We start from the raw sequence: 14,147 nt of genomic DNA, 5'->3' as shown, positions 1-14,147 counted from the left end.
TTTAAACCAACTGTTGAAGCATAAACTTAGCTCCTTGATAGATTAGTTTGATAACCTATGCAAATAATATTTATCTTTCCATATCCCACACAACCTTCTGCAAAACATGAGAGTTTCCCACATTTGGTATATCAACTAGTGAAGAAAACAGTCAAGTCTTTACCGCGATTGTGGGATTACATAACACATGTAGAACATAAATTTTTAATGTCAAGGGAAAGAGGACCACAAGGTTTTCTTACAGTCCAGTATTCTTCATAACATGTACATTTATTGTTCTTGTTTTAAAAACTTATTTGAATGCATTACATGTAAGGTAACATTTCTGAGAATTTCTGTGAGATACAATGGAATAGGATTTTCAACTGATCAGCTTTCATTTTAGACCTGTCAGTCTCAGGTTACTCTTATTCCATTGGACTTTACTGGTATATTCCTAGATCTAACCTAATAGTATAGTGCTACATGAAGTTTCACAGTTTACACACTAAACCTTGTACATTTTAAGGAATGCAATCATGACCCACTAACCTACTTGCAACAGTGATTAGAAAGAGGTACAGATACAAAAATAATATTGTTGAGCACTTTTAATACAGCTAATTAGCCAAGATGCTAAATATTTCAAGTCAAAATGTCTATTCCTTAATTTACACAGATGAATGACTTCAGTGGAAGCAACAACCCTGGGAAGTTTTAAAGGCAACCCTGCATAACCCTGCATCCAGTCTATTTCAAGTAACACCACAGCACTGCAACATTCTTCCTCAATGAACATCCCTTCTGCAGTTTTGTAGTGCTGAAGCACAAAAGAGCATAATATGCATGACTGGCATCCTTTACTTCAACAGTTTGGCTGAAATGTTCTAGTCTTCAAGATTACCTAAGAAATTAAGATGAAAAGTAAAAACTGTAGACTGTTAAAATAAGGTAGAAATAGCTACATGAGCACATTTGTAATGATACGAGCTTAAAACCATATTGCTCATGCAATGATTGGGACAATAAAAATATTAGCAAGAAGCAAACTGAGTGAATCTGGAAATCCAAATTAATCCATCTCCCATCAACGCTTTCATTAACCTCTCTTGGCAAAGCCTAAATTCTGCATGTGATTTTGCAAGTACAAAAATACCAAATAAGGGACAAATCTCCAAAAAGGCCTCCCTCATTTGTACTGAAACTGCTAGATACTGCCTCCACAATTCCAAGACATAATGGAGATATTAATGCTCCAATGTCCGCCCAAAAAAACCCAACAGATTCATTCTAATAGAAGCTTGTATGCTTGCTGTAGGAATTTTAAGCTATGAATCTTTTTATTTGCAAGTCTCATCAATGTTTAGGAAAGGAAGTCCCTATAGGATGACAAACCATATTTGATCCCCACATATTAAATACAAATTATGTGACATTCACCAAGAAAGAGCCCTGGGAAATTCAGAACGGCATCTCTATACAATTCAGTACTACTCCCCCTATCCTCCATGCTGCAGGGCAACAGATAGTTTCTGCACAACATTTATTTTTGATCTTACTACGTACTGTATTTGCACAATTCATATCCATTCTCATGAAGAAACCTAAGCCCAGCGCATCATACTCTGATCCTACATTGTTTAAGTTGCCCCGCTCCCTCCCTTAACATAAACTTCTTACCAGCATGAAACGATTTAGCTGCAGGCAAATACTGCTAAAATAGTGCTTTCCAGTATTAGTCCCATCACTGCATTCAAGATTAATTTTCATGACAGTCGCAACAGCCATGCCAGAAGCGTAAAAACACCCTCGAAATAGTCACAATGGTTAGTTCACAAATTCCTTCACTCGTAGCTCTCTCTGCTTTCTTAAGTCAGACACTGAGATCCAGCTTCAGTCCACTGCACTGTTTAGCAAGATCTGAATGTGATTCAGGTAATAGGCAGGATCACAGTGAGCTCTCTTATTTCAGTTAACGTGACTTGGTCTGGAGAGCCCCTTCCCAGTCCCTGTGTCAGCAGTCCCAGCCCTGCACATTCCCAGCACTGAAATCCTCCTCTGCAGTGAAAAGTCACTGCTAAATCTGGGCAACTTAAGCCTCTTTTCTTCATAGAAGCCACACACACATCATCTCTTCCATGCACAACCAGAGCCTCTAAGCAGCATAGTTTGTTTTTTTTTCCCCCACTGTTCACTCAAATGTGTTGTGGATTTGGTTTTAATACATAATCGCTTATTTTGCTTGGCTGCATGATGAGAGACCCCCAATTTGCCAAAGGAGCATCTGCACCAAGCTGCTTCTGCCGATGTGATCTGCATTTGGGGATAACAGCTGGCGGAAGGAGGCGAAAAGGTTTGTGAACTGATTCTTCCTCCTAACACATCCCCACCCACGCATCCTAGACATGGCTGCAAAAATATCCACAACCATTGAGGGGGAATGTGTCTTAAATAAGTGCAAATGACATTGAAAAGACAACAGAACAGAAATGTTGTTTGTTGCACTGCATGATTTCACCAGCTTATTTCCTAGGTAGCGATTCCAGAGAACCTTCCCACACATTCCTCCCTGCCCCCCTCCTCAAAAAAAAAAATGTCTTTGCTGTGCTATCTCCATTTTACCTCAGGATTTTTACGCTAAGAAGAAACATCAAACCCCCTCAAACGTGCTGTCTCCATCTCAACTTCAGCCACTTTTTCAGAAATTTCATTTAGCAGCAAAATTAACCCCTTCAATTACTCATACATCATCATCCACAAAATACTTGCCTTCTATCTCACCAGCCCTTGCTGCCTCCTCCCCCTCATCCCAACAAAAATACAATCCTCTAAAATCCATTTTGATGTCTTATCTACAGGATTTATCCTGGAGATTTCAGTGCAGGGATAAAATTAACCCCATCAGCAACAAGCCCTTTGAATCCCCTGTGCCCCATCACATAAAATGTCTCATTAGTTTTTCCCACATATCTAGCCTCTTCTGGAAAATATGTGAAGAGGCCAAATTAACCATTTGTTTGCCCTATCGGACCCCTATTCCTCCAAATCTCCTTCCCAAATACTGTCTGTGATCTGGATGCTTGTTACTTCCGCATTCAACTTGGGGATTTCATGCCATCCTCTCTCATCCATGCCTCTCATCCTCCAGCCTCACTTCTGAAGTCTCCCCTTTCCATACACACAGAGTTGTCCTAGAGGACATGTAGCAAAATAGCTCGGTACAATTATCCTTAGATCACCTCTTTCCCCAAAATCCTATCTCTGTGGAGTTCATTTTTACAAGCTCATTCTAGGGAACCCCTTCATGCTCCCTCCCAAATTTTTGTTGGGGGTATGCTGACCTCCAAAGTCATCCCGGAGATTTCACCCCCAAAACAGTTACCTCCACTCCAACCCTGGAAATTTTCCTTTCCCTATCCCCGCTTCCCCTGCTATCCAAATCCTTCCCTTGAATAGTCTTTCCTACCTTCTCACCTCCTCGCCCCCCCCACACACACACCCATAGCTTCCCTCTAGGGAACAAACCCCATCTCTGACCTCTAGTCCCTTACACCAGAGATCTAAAAACACTCCCCAATTCCCCTACACCTGCTGAAGTGGTGTCTCTCTCCTATTACCAAAGATTTATCCAGGACATCTCACTACATTTTTCCCTCTTCCAAATAACGACCCGCTTCCCCCTCTTTGCTGAGTGTGACTAACCCTGGGGGATACATCTTCCCCTCTTTCCCTTACTTGCAGACCCATACCCTAGAGCTCACCCTGAATGCAGGTAAGGATGTGAACCCACTTCTCCCCCCAATCCCAGATCCAGGCCCAGAAATTGTCCCAGGGGCAGAAATGTGCTAATCCCTATTTACACCACATAATCCATTCAAACTATGTCCATATGTGGTGGGGACTGCTTTTCCCCATACCTTGAGCTAACCCTGGTGGGGATTGACCAGTTTCACCTCCCAACCCCAGCTATGTTTCATGGAACATTCCCCTCTGGCACAGGAGCAATACAACAGAGTTCTTTCTCCCTGTGCGGGAATGACCTCCACCCCACATCATCATCATCTCCTCTGCCTGGGAGTCACCTCTACCCCCATAATCCTCCCTTCCCCATCTCTCCCCAGGCCCATCACCTGCTGCTCCCCTTGTATGCATGTGTAGGAATGACACCCCTGCTCCCCAGGCCTCCCCCCCCCATGTGTGTGGGGAGGTCGTGACTCCCCCTTTCCCTTGGCCGTTCCCCCCAATGTGTGGGGGGAGGTCGTGACTCCCCCTCTCCCTTGGCCCTTTCCCCCAATGTGTGGGGGGTCATGACGCCCCCACCCCCTCGGCCCTTCCCCCCCAATGTGTGGGGGGTCATGACGCCCCCTCCGCCTCGGCCCTTCTCCCCCAATGTGTTGGGGGGTCATGACGCCCCTCCCCTCGGCCCTTCTCCCCCAATGTGTTGGGGGGTCATGACGCCCCCTCCCCCTCGGCCCTTCTCCCCAATGTGTTGGGGTCATGACGCCTCCCCTCGGCCCTTCTCCCCAATGTGTTGGGGGATCATGACGCCCCCTCCGCCTCGGCCCTTCTCCCCCAATGTGTTGGGGGGTCATGACGCCCCCTCCCCCTCGGCCCTTCTCCCCCAATGTGTTGGGGGGTCATGACGCCCCCTCCCCCTCGGCCCTTCTCCCCCAATGTGTTGGGGGCCGCGACGCCCCTCCCTCGGCCCTTCTCCCCAATGTGTTGGGGGGTCATGACGCTCCCTCCCCCTCGGCCCTTCCCCCCCACTGTAAGTGGGGTCATGACGCCCCCTCCCCCTCGGCCCTTCCCCACTGTAAGTGGGGTCATGACCCCCTCCCCTCGGCCCTTCCCCAATGTAAGTAGGGGTGACCCCTATCCTCAAGCCCTTCCCCGTGTAGGTGCAGGGGTGACCCCTCCTCCCCAGGCCTTTCCCCCTCCCGTGTGCGTGGGGGGCTGACCCCCTTCTGCAAGCCCTTCCCCGCAGTGTATGTGTGTGGGTGTTGGTGGGGGGCGACCCCCTCTCTCTCTCTCCTCCCCCCCCCGTACCTCCAGACCTGTCCCATCTGCAGCAGGTGGATGACGGCCTGCCAGATCCAGACGGAGAGCCGGCAGAGGCGCTGGGCCCCCGGGGTGGCGGTGCCGGCGGCCCCCGGCCGGCGCCCGACGGCGCCCATCATGGGCGGCCCGCGGCTGCTGAGGCCCTGCACGGCGCCCAGCCCGCCGCCCGTGTAGTCCTGCACGAACCAGCGGAAGCTGAGGATCTGCACCAGCACGGAGGGCAGCAGCACGAAGGCCAGGGTCAGGCCGCACCACACGTAGTCCCGCCGCCCGTAGTGGTGCAGGGCCAGCCACAGGTCCGTGCCCACGTCGCCCAGCAGCACCAGCAGCGCCAGCACGATCCACAGGCAGTCCAGCCACGGCCGCTCGCCGCCGCCCCCGCCCCCGCCGCCGGGCCCCCGGGAGTGCGGCGGCCCCTCGAGGAGGAGCCCGGGGCCAGCGGGTCCGTGCCCCCGCCGCCGCCCCCGGCCCGGCCCCCGGCGCGCCCCAGCAGGCTCCGCAGGCAGGCGCTCCGGCAGCCCCAGTAGCACGACGAGGTGTTGCAGCAGTGGCAGATGTGCAGGAGCTGCTGCCGCCCTGCTCGTCCGCCCCGTCGCCGCCGCCCCCGCCGCGGCCGCCGCCGCCTCGTCCAGGTTGTGCAGCTGGGCGAAGCCGACCCCGCGCCCCGCCGCCGCCGTCCGACTTGGCCGCCATCTTGCTGCTGCCGCCACCGCCGCCGCCGCCGCTCGCCCCGCTTCTCCGGCCCCCTCGCCGGGCTCCCCCCCGCCGCTTCCGGGGGAGGCGCTTGCCGGGCCCCGCGCAGGATGGAGGGGGGACCCCTAGCGCCCGCCCGGCGAAGCGCGGCTCCCGCGCTGCCCAGGAGCGGCCGCAGCAGCAGCAGACCCTGCCTCCGCTGTCCCCTGCCCCACGGCGTCCCCGGGACCCCCGCCCAGCCCTCCTGCACCAAGGACCCCAGAGCTCCCAGGACCCCCAGCCCAGCCCTCCTGGACCAAGGACCCCGAGCTCCCAGGACCCCCAGCCCAGCCCTCCTGGACCAAGGACCCCCGAGCTCCCAGGACCCCTCAGCCCAGCCCTCCTGCACCAAGGACCCCCGGAACCCCCCCAGCCCAGCCCTCCTGGACCAAGGACCCCCGAGCTCCCCCGGGACCCCCCAGCCCAGCCCTCCTGCACCAAGGACCCCCGAGCTCCCCCGGGACCCCTCAGCCCAGCCCTCCTGCACCAAGGACCCCAGGACCCCCGCCCAGCCCTCCTGCACCAAGGACCCCAGGCTCCCCAGCCCAGCCCTCCTGCACCAAGGACCCCCGAGCTCCCCCGGGACCCCCCCGCCCAGCCCTCCTGGACCAAGGACCCCGAGCTCCCCGGGACCCCCGCCCAGCCCTCCTGCACCAAGGACCCCGAGCTCCCGGGACCCCGCCCAGCCCTCCTGCACCAAGGACCCCGAGCTCCCGGGACCCCCAGCCCTCCTGCACCAAGGACCCCGAGCTCCCGGGACCTCCCCAGCCCAGCCGTCCTGCACCAAGGACCCCTGGGACCCCCACCCCAACCCTCCTGCACCAAGGACCCCTGAGCGCCCCCGGGACCCCCAGCCCAGCCCTCCTGCACTAAGGACCCCTGAGCTCCCCCGGGACCCCCAAGCCCAGCCCTCCTGCACCAAGGACCCCTGAGCTCCCCTGGGAACCCCCACATCAGCCATCTTGCACCAAGGACCCCTGAGCTCCCCTGGGAACCCCCACATCAGCCATCTTGCACCAAGGACCCCTGAGCTCCCCTGGGAACCCCCACATCAGCCATCTTGCACCAAGGACCCCTGAGCTTCCCAGGGAACCCCCACATCAGCCATCTTGCACCAAGGACCCCTGAGCTCCCCTGGGAACCCCCACATCAGCCCTCCTGCACCAAGGACCCCTGAGCTCAGGACCCCCTACCCCAGCCCTTTTGCACCAAGGACCTACTGCTCCCCCAGTCTCCAACTAACCCCTGCACTCAGGATCCCCCCAGCACCCAGCTCCGTTCCTCCTGGCACCAGGGACCCAGCCAGACTACCTCCTGTTTCAGTAATGTTAGCCCTGGGACCTAGCAATCTCCCTCCCACATCTTACTGTTTCAGTAATGTTAGCCCCAGCCCTGCTGCTCCCTCCCCAGCTCCACTAACTTGCCCTGCCCAACTTCAGCAGACCTGCCCCTCTCTGACCCAGTCATGGGACTCGCTCTCTGCTCTGCCTTTTCCCACACTGGGGGACCTTACACCCCCCACACCCAGGTCCCCCTGACCCCAGCCCCACACCTCTGATGCCCTGCTACTCTCCACCCCTAGCGATGCCCTGGGACCTTCTGCACAGGCTGCCCACACCCCATTACCAAACCAGGGTACTGCAGGCTACCAGGTCCCTGAGCCCAGTTCCCCTGCCTCCTAGACACCATCTCCCCTGGTGCCCGCTACCCCCAAGTCCCTAGTGTCCCCCAGCACCTCAGCCACCCCTTGTCCCCCCCCCAAATACATACTCCCAGGTGGTTTCAGCCATTCTTTGGCCCCCAGCTACCTCCACCATCCCAGACCCCAATGGTGCCTTCACAAATCAGCCTCAGCTACCTCATGGCACCCCAAAGCCATGCACCTCAGCCTCCAGTGCTTCTCACATCACCTGGTTCTCCTAATCCCCTTGTTATTACCTAAGCATAAAGCCAGCCTTCTGCTCCCCCATTTAGTCCATCACTTGCTGTTTAGCTTGAGTGGGTAGGGGGACCCTTTCCTCCACCTCTTGGGGGCTACCAGGTGGCCATCTCATTCATTGCCAAGGACACTGACCAGCCTACCCCCAATATTTTGGAGCAGGCATTCCAACCAGCTCATCCTCCTCTCCAACGATCCCAAGCAATCCTGGGCCAGTATCACCACCTCTCAAAAAAGAAAAAACACCCCCCCCTCTTAGCAAACAAAAGAGCCGCCTCCCTGCTCAGACTTTATAGGCAGAGCCCGGGGAAGCTCCACCCCCAGAGTGGGCAGGGTTTTCCTGTCCTTAGCCTTGACCTTGGTCATGAAAGGCAGGATGCTTCAAAAGACCTGTTTACAATGAAAGATAGACCCCTAGTCTTTTCCTGGATTGGGGTTGGGTGCACCTCTCTTTACACCTATTTTGTGGAGAAATTTAGCCATTGGTTCCATCTCCTCTGTTTACTTGCACTTGCTTTTATTCCATGTTTGATCTTTCATCCCTATATTGGCTCTTTTGTATGCTCAGATGCATTTTTCTCTTCTTGGAAGTTCACTGTCTCCTGTAGTCTCTCCTCCCTTCCCTCTCTTGCTTTTTCTGTACGGGCCTGTATGTTCCCCTTTGGTATACTCTCCCCTTCCATTTTCTGCATCTGTTTCCATAGGCATGCCCTCCCTTTCTAGTTCTCCATGTCTCTCTTGCTCTCTTTGTGGGCAGGTGCTTCTCTCTTTCCGAAGACCTGTGTTTGCATGTTCGGTTCTCTCTCTTCCTGAAATCACATTGGTGACAAATACCAGAGAAGATTTGCCAAAAGGATCAGGTAATGTGGTGGTAATGTGTCATTTTGCGCACCGCAAAGCTAATCTCAAGGGGAGGAAACTAAGAAAAAGTACAAACAAAGTTTGCTGTGTTGTTGTCGCTGTGCTGGACCCATTATATTCATGAGTGACGTAATATCATTTATTGGACCAACTTCTGTTGGTGAGAGAGAGAAACTTTCCAGCTACACGGAGCCGAGGAAGAGCTCTCTGCAAGCTCAAAAGCTTTTCTCTTTCACACGCAGAAAGTGGTCCAATAAAAGATAATACTTCAGCCATGGTGGCTCACAAATGCTAATGGAGGAGAGGAGAGAAATCGCTTGAACTTGAGACTAGTGAGAGAACTGTAGTAAATATTAAACGAAGTGTGGTAGGAAAGGGATCTGTGAAACAAGTCTGCGGCCCTTTTCAAATGATTCATGGGAAGTTCAAAAGTTCCATGAAGTTCTAAAACATACTGCTGCTCTTGAAATAGTCAGATGAGCTGGCACTGGAGAGAGAACCTGAGGATAGGAAGTGAAAAGAAAAGCCTTATATATTGGCTAGGCCGTCACTCGCTCTGTGTATGGGGTCAGGTCAGAGGTCATTAGTACTACATGAGAACCTAATGAAAATTTCTTTAGGTGGAGAGCAATAGTATTAAACATTCTTGGAACAAAGAGAACATGATAGAATACTGCAGGACCCCATGCTACAGACTTCAAAGGCCACAAGATTTTTCTTGCTTTCTGCTGACTTAAGCTCTGTTATGAGACCAGGCAGAACTATGAATATGGAAATGAATGACACTGAGACCCTAATCCTCTGTCTTGGCTGACAAAAATTAACTTACACTCAGAGGAGAAATGCTTATATTTGGGGATCATTCTTCCGCCTTGCAATTGAAAAGCAAACCAGAGAATCAGCAGGCCAGTTCTGAGGACTAAGGATCCTGACACCTGTTATTGCTGAGAAGCATCTTTATTGTGGATTAAACTGTTTCACAGTCTTAAAGGTGAGTGGAAACACTTCTACTTTATACCATATTGCAGTTGGTTACATTTCGTTTTAAAAAGGATGCACAGAAAGTACTCTGTTGTGTTCATTATTTATATAGCACTATAGGTGCCTGCTGCATGTTATTGACACATAAGGAGGCCAAGACCCTTAACAATCTCACTGACACAAAAGCAATTCAAACAGTTAAGATCCAGCATGGGAAACAGGCAGGCAACAATGAAGGGGGGGGGGGGCAACAGTGGAAGGCTAACCGAGAGAAGTGGTTTTTAAGGAGAGATTTGCAGGAGGAGTAGGAAGTTGTTTTGCATAAAGGAGAAAAGATCTTCCAAGTCAACAAAGGAGTGAGGGGGATAGAGATGGCATGAAGTCAAGTGTTGGGTAAGGAGACAAAAGGAGCACTAAGGAGGGGGAGAAAACTATCACTTACCGTATATTAGTGGCCATGTTTAGGGAAGCATTTCATTAGACATAGCCTGTCTTCCCCCTAAGCATGATGGACCATAGAACAGGGACATTCTTGTCAGCTGACAGCATCCAGAGACATTTTTTCCTAATAAGTGATCCTATCTATTGATGCATAAAGAGAAACTTGATTTAAAAATTCTTTCTTTCTGAAACTGTTTTACTTATTATTGCTACCTAAAATTACCCAAAAGAGATTAGAGAAAATAAATAATCTCTCTATTTTTGTCCCATTATTTACTTAGTGCATTTTGACAGCTCTCTGTTTCACTGGTTTCCCGGTGTATAGTCCGTTTTCCCCCCATCTCCAAAGGGTGTTTCAAAAGCAACAAAGAATTCGCACAGAAAAATGATAAAAGACAAAAACACCATATCACCAATGGGTGAACACTTTTCACAAAACCATCACTCCAATTCTGACATTGTCCTCAAAGGAAACCTGCATGACACCTTCAAGACGAGCCTGGGAGCTTAAATTCACAACTTTGCTAGACACTAAAAATCATGCTCTTAATAACAACACTGGATTTATATCTTATTACAATAGTCTGTAACTCACAGCCCCCCCCCTTTTTTTTTGTTCTATGACTGCAGAATTGTTTAACAGGCTACTTCACTTTGCATAGCCTCTTACAGCCTGTGTTAACTAGTTATGCTAAACAATCTATGCCACCTTGTATTTTAGCTGTCACCCTCTCAGTACCTTTTCCACACCTGAAGCTCTGTGTAGCTTCAAAAAGAACAGGAGTACTTGTGGTGCCACGATTATTCCTGTTCTTTTTGCAGATACAGACTAATCCGGCTGCTACTCTGAAATCTGTGTAGCTCGAAAGCTTGTCTCTCTCACCAGCAGAACTTGGTCCAATAAAAGGTATCTCTAATATCCTGGGATCAACACAGCTACAACAACACTGCAAACAAGGAAGAGAAAAACATTTAATAAAAGAGGAAGATGTGATTACCAAACCACAGATGCTGGAAGGGGAACCTGGGGCAGATGTCGTGCTCACTGTGGGACTGAAGACGAGAGAGAGAATGCAGGAGAAGCCTGGGAGGAATTTTAGTTGACTCAGGCAGAATCCCCCAGAGATTCCAAGGCAGGGCACATTGATGCAACAGCACGGTCAACCTTTGATAAAGGATGCAGCATGCTCTCTTCTCCCCCATCCTGTGCCACGGGAGGGAGGGAAGGGGCACACAGTCCCATGTGGCTAGCTATGTGGGCCACACTAGCCAGGAACTGTGGCTGCACTCTACAAACTCATTGTGGATGGTCGCTGCAGCCGGGCGCTAGGGAGACTCTTTGCCCCTTCACCCTTGGGGACCTGCACAGGGCTAGCCACAATTCGGCCCTGATTATGTTACTGGTGTTTGTTTAAAGCTAAAAAGCAAGGTGATGGGGAAATCACTTGTAATCTGTCTCTGTAGATATATATATTTGCCATCTATGGGCCAGCACCTGCGCTGGTGTACACCATTTACACCAGCTGGGGAGCTGGCCCAGAGTCCAGCTAATGTTATGGATAATTATAATTAAAAAGTTTATTTTAAACATTGTAGCAAGGGTCAGAAAAATGACATCTTTGTGCATCATATAATTTTCCCCTCAATTATTTCCAGGGTTGCTCAGTTTACAGGTTGACAGGAGAGACTGAGGGAGCCCCACGCAGTTTACAAGTGAAACAAGATGGCACTGCAAGCTCAGTTCAGTACAACGTCTGAAAATCAAACTCTTATTTCTGCCTCGTGCATCAGCACCAACAATAACGCATCTTCAGCTGGAACTTAGCAGGGGGCTCTGTTGTTCAGGCATGAGGCAGTGGAGAATCCAGCTCACTCTTCCGTGGTGAGAGAGAGAATCTCTGCTGTATTGAAAGTTGGAGGTGTTGGTAAACCAAACAGATACAGTATGACTTTGACTTAGAAGACACCCAGTGGTCAATTAACCTGTCGATTAACCTACATAGCTTCTATCTGCCTGACTGAGTGCCACATGCCCACATCAAGAAGAACAGATACCTCATAGGGAGAGTATCTGTGTATTAACAAGGTGCTGTTTATACTGTTATTTGCCTCACCATAATAACACTGCTTCAACAACACTTGGTGGTGTTAGGCAAGACACAGCAGCGGCAAACCACTATGTATTAAAAATCCAGCTCAGTCATACTAAGAACCGAATCCAAAGGAATCAGAAGAATATTTGGTTAAGGCTTCAAAAAGCATGGTGCTTCCGGATGCCTTTCATTTTAATGTTATAGGCTTGTCCTTGACTCTTAATGTAAAAAATGCATTTGATTATTAAGCATATCACTGAGGATTAATGAGTCTGTATTAGCCTCTACTGGTGTCTTAAAATAATTGATCAGCATGCAGGCTAGCAGTCAGCACAGGGGACTGGTTCTCAGTTCACTTCATCCCATATAAATTATTTACGAGGTGAGGTGAAACTTGCTGGTTTTGAGGGAGTTTCGCTTTCCTAGGAAGAAGGATTGTTTTGGGATTATAGGATAGGCCAAAGAGTCAGGTAAAATGGGTTCTAGCCTTGGCCCTGTCAGTGGGAGTGGGATCCATGAAGGTACTTAGGTGTCTAAACCACAGACTTAGCCACCTAACTCTTGGATTTAGTCGCCTAAGTCCCAGTTTTGCCTCCACTGTGAGCCACAAAACTGCCACTGAAGTCGGTAGGTGCCTAAAGTCACTCAGCACTTACCTTGTGTAGAGTAAAAGTTCCCTTGGCACAAGGTTTCTCCCTCTGGGCATGCACTTTGCTGCCTTGCTCTAGCTATCCAGGAAACCGTCTCCTGCCTAAGCCCCAGAGCAATTCACGAATCACAAGAAGACAAGTACTCAGCTGCCGTCCGGGTCCCAGTCCGGTAGGCCCCCTTCAAAATCTGGCCAGAAGAGGAGGTGCTCACCTTATAGCGTTTAGCCTATTGGTTAGAGCACCCATCTAGAATGTGGGAGACCCCAATTCAATTCCCACCTCATTGCGAGAGAGGGAGAAAGCATTTGGATAGGGTTCTCCCATCTCTCAGGAGAGTTCTCTAATCACTGAGTTCTGGGATATTCTGATATGAGGCTCCCTCAGTCTCTCCTGTTGAAATCTGTTCCACTTTGGATAAAGACAGCAAGAGACGTTGGAGCAGGGGGACTGGTCCCGGGGTCTCCCAGCTCACCCATGGGGGCCCTACCCCAGTGTTTATCTACAACGGAACAATCATTGGGACCTTCAACCTGGACTTCGGCACCTATCTCTGACAGAGGGGCAGAGCTTAGCACACCCCCCCTCTGGTCAGCGTCTCCCATTGGCTAACCTAGGGGGCTTCCCGCCTAGTGACTGTTGTGGAGCGCGTTCTAAGGGGCCTAGCTGTCCCCGTTAATTGTACAGGGCACCCGTACAACTCCTGGTGAATTTAAGAGTTCCTGTAAATTTGGGAAACGTGACTGTGAGTGTTACCAAAACTTCGCAGACTGCGATTGCTCTGATTATCTGGATCTTCACGGTGCTGACACAGTTTATTTAGCTATTTTCATTCTTCTCTTAATCTCCTGAGAGCGGCAACAGTTTTCATTCATTATAGTGCCTCAGAAGGAACCGGTATCTCTGCTTCAGAAACATGCTTTCATGCAATACCTTCCTTGTACAATCAGTTAATTTTAGCGACATCAGGTACGCAATCATAGGGCCAGACTGGACTGTCCAGTGCGGGAGAGGAAAGCGGCAAGAAGCCTTCCTTCCTCACCACCTAGCCAAAATTGCAGTCGCCCCGTCCCATTCCCCCACCCCTGCCCACCAGCCCCATCCCTCACTAACTGGAGCTTAAGCACAGCTCCTTGATTGTGCCTCCTGGGGCACAAGTTTCCCTGAAGCAAGTGTGATCTCACCCACCTCTACATTAGCCAGTAGAGTTGGCCAGCCGTGGAGGGGAATGTATGCTACACCCCTTGGGAAGTGTAGCAGTGAGTGTGTCCTTCGGTGCATCTGGGAGCTCCAGCCTGGGTGTGGCATCGGGACACCCTCCCTCCCCCATGAAGGGCTTTTAGGGCGCATAAGCAATTGCACAGCACCACCCGCTTCCCATGCAGGACCTGTCTGAGAAGAAGCAACAAACCCACT

The 14,147-nt window shown here is 50.8% G+C and overlaps 1 long non-coding RNA gene and 1 pseudogene across 1 annotated transcript; one reads left to right on the top strand and one right to left on the bottom strand.

Moving 5' to 3' along the window:
* Positions 1-229: 229 nt before the first annotated feature.
* On the bottom strand, positions 230-5,730 carry LOC120399965 (annotated as a pseudogene).
* LOC120399971 lies at positions 5,209-13,432 on the top strand. Its single transcript, XR_005595434.1, has 3 exons — positions 5,209-5,333; positions 9,190-9,560; positions 11,648-13,432. It is a non-coding gene; the product is annotated as an uncharacterized LOC120399971 (long non-coding RNA).
* Positions 13,433-14,147: the final 715 nt, after the last annotated feature.

Source organism: Mauremys reevesii, linkage group 3, assembly GCF_016161935.1.
Source record: "Mauremys reevesii isolate NIE-2019 linkage group 3, ASM1616193v1, whole genome shotgun sequence".
Classification (NCBI taxonomy): domain Eukaryota; kingdom Metazoa; phylum Chordata; order Testudines; family Geoemydidae; genus Mauremys; species Mauremys reevesii.
This window is presented reverse-complemented; position numbering and strand designations above follow the sequence as displayed.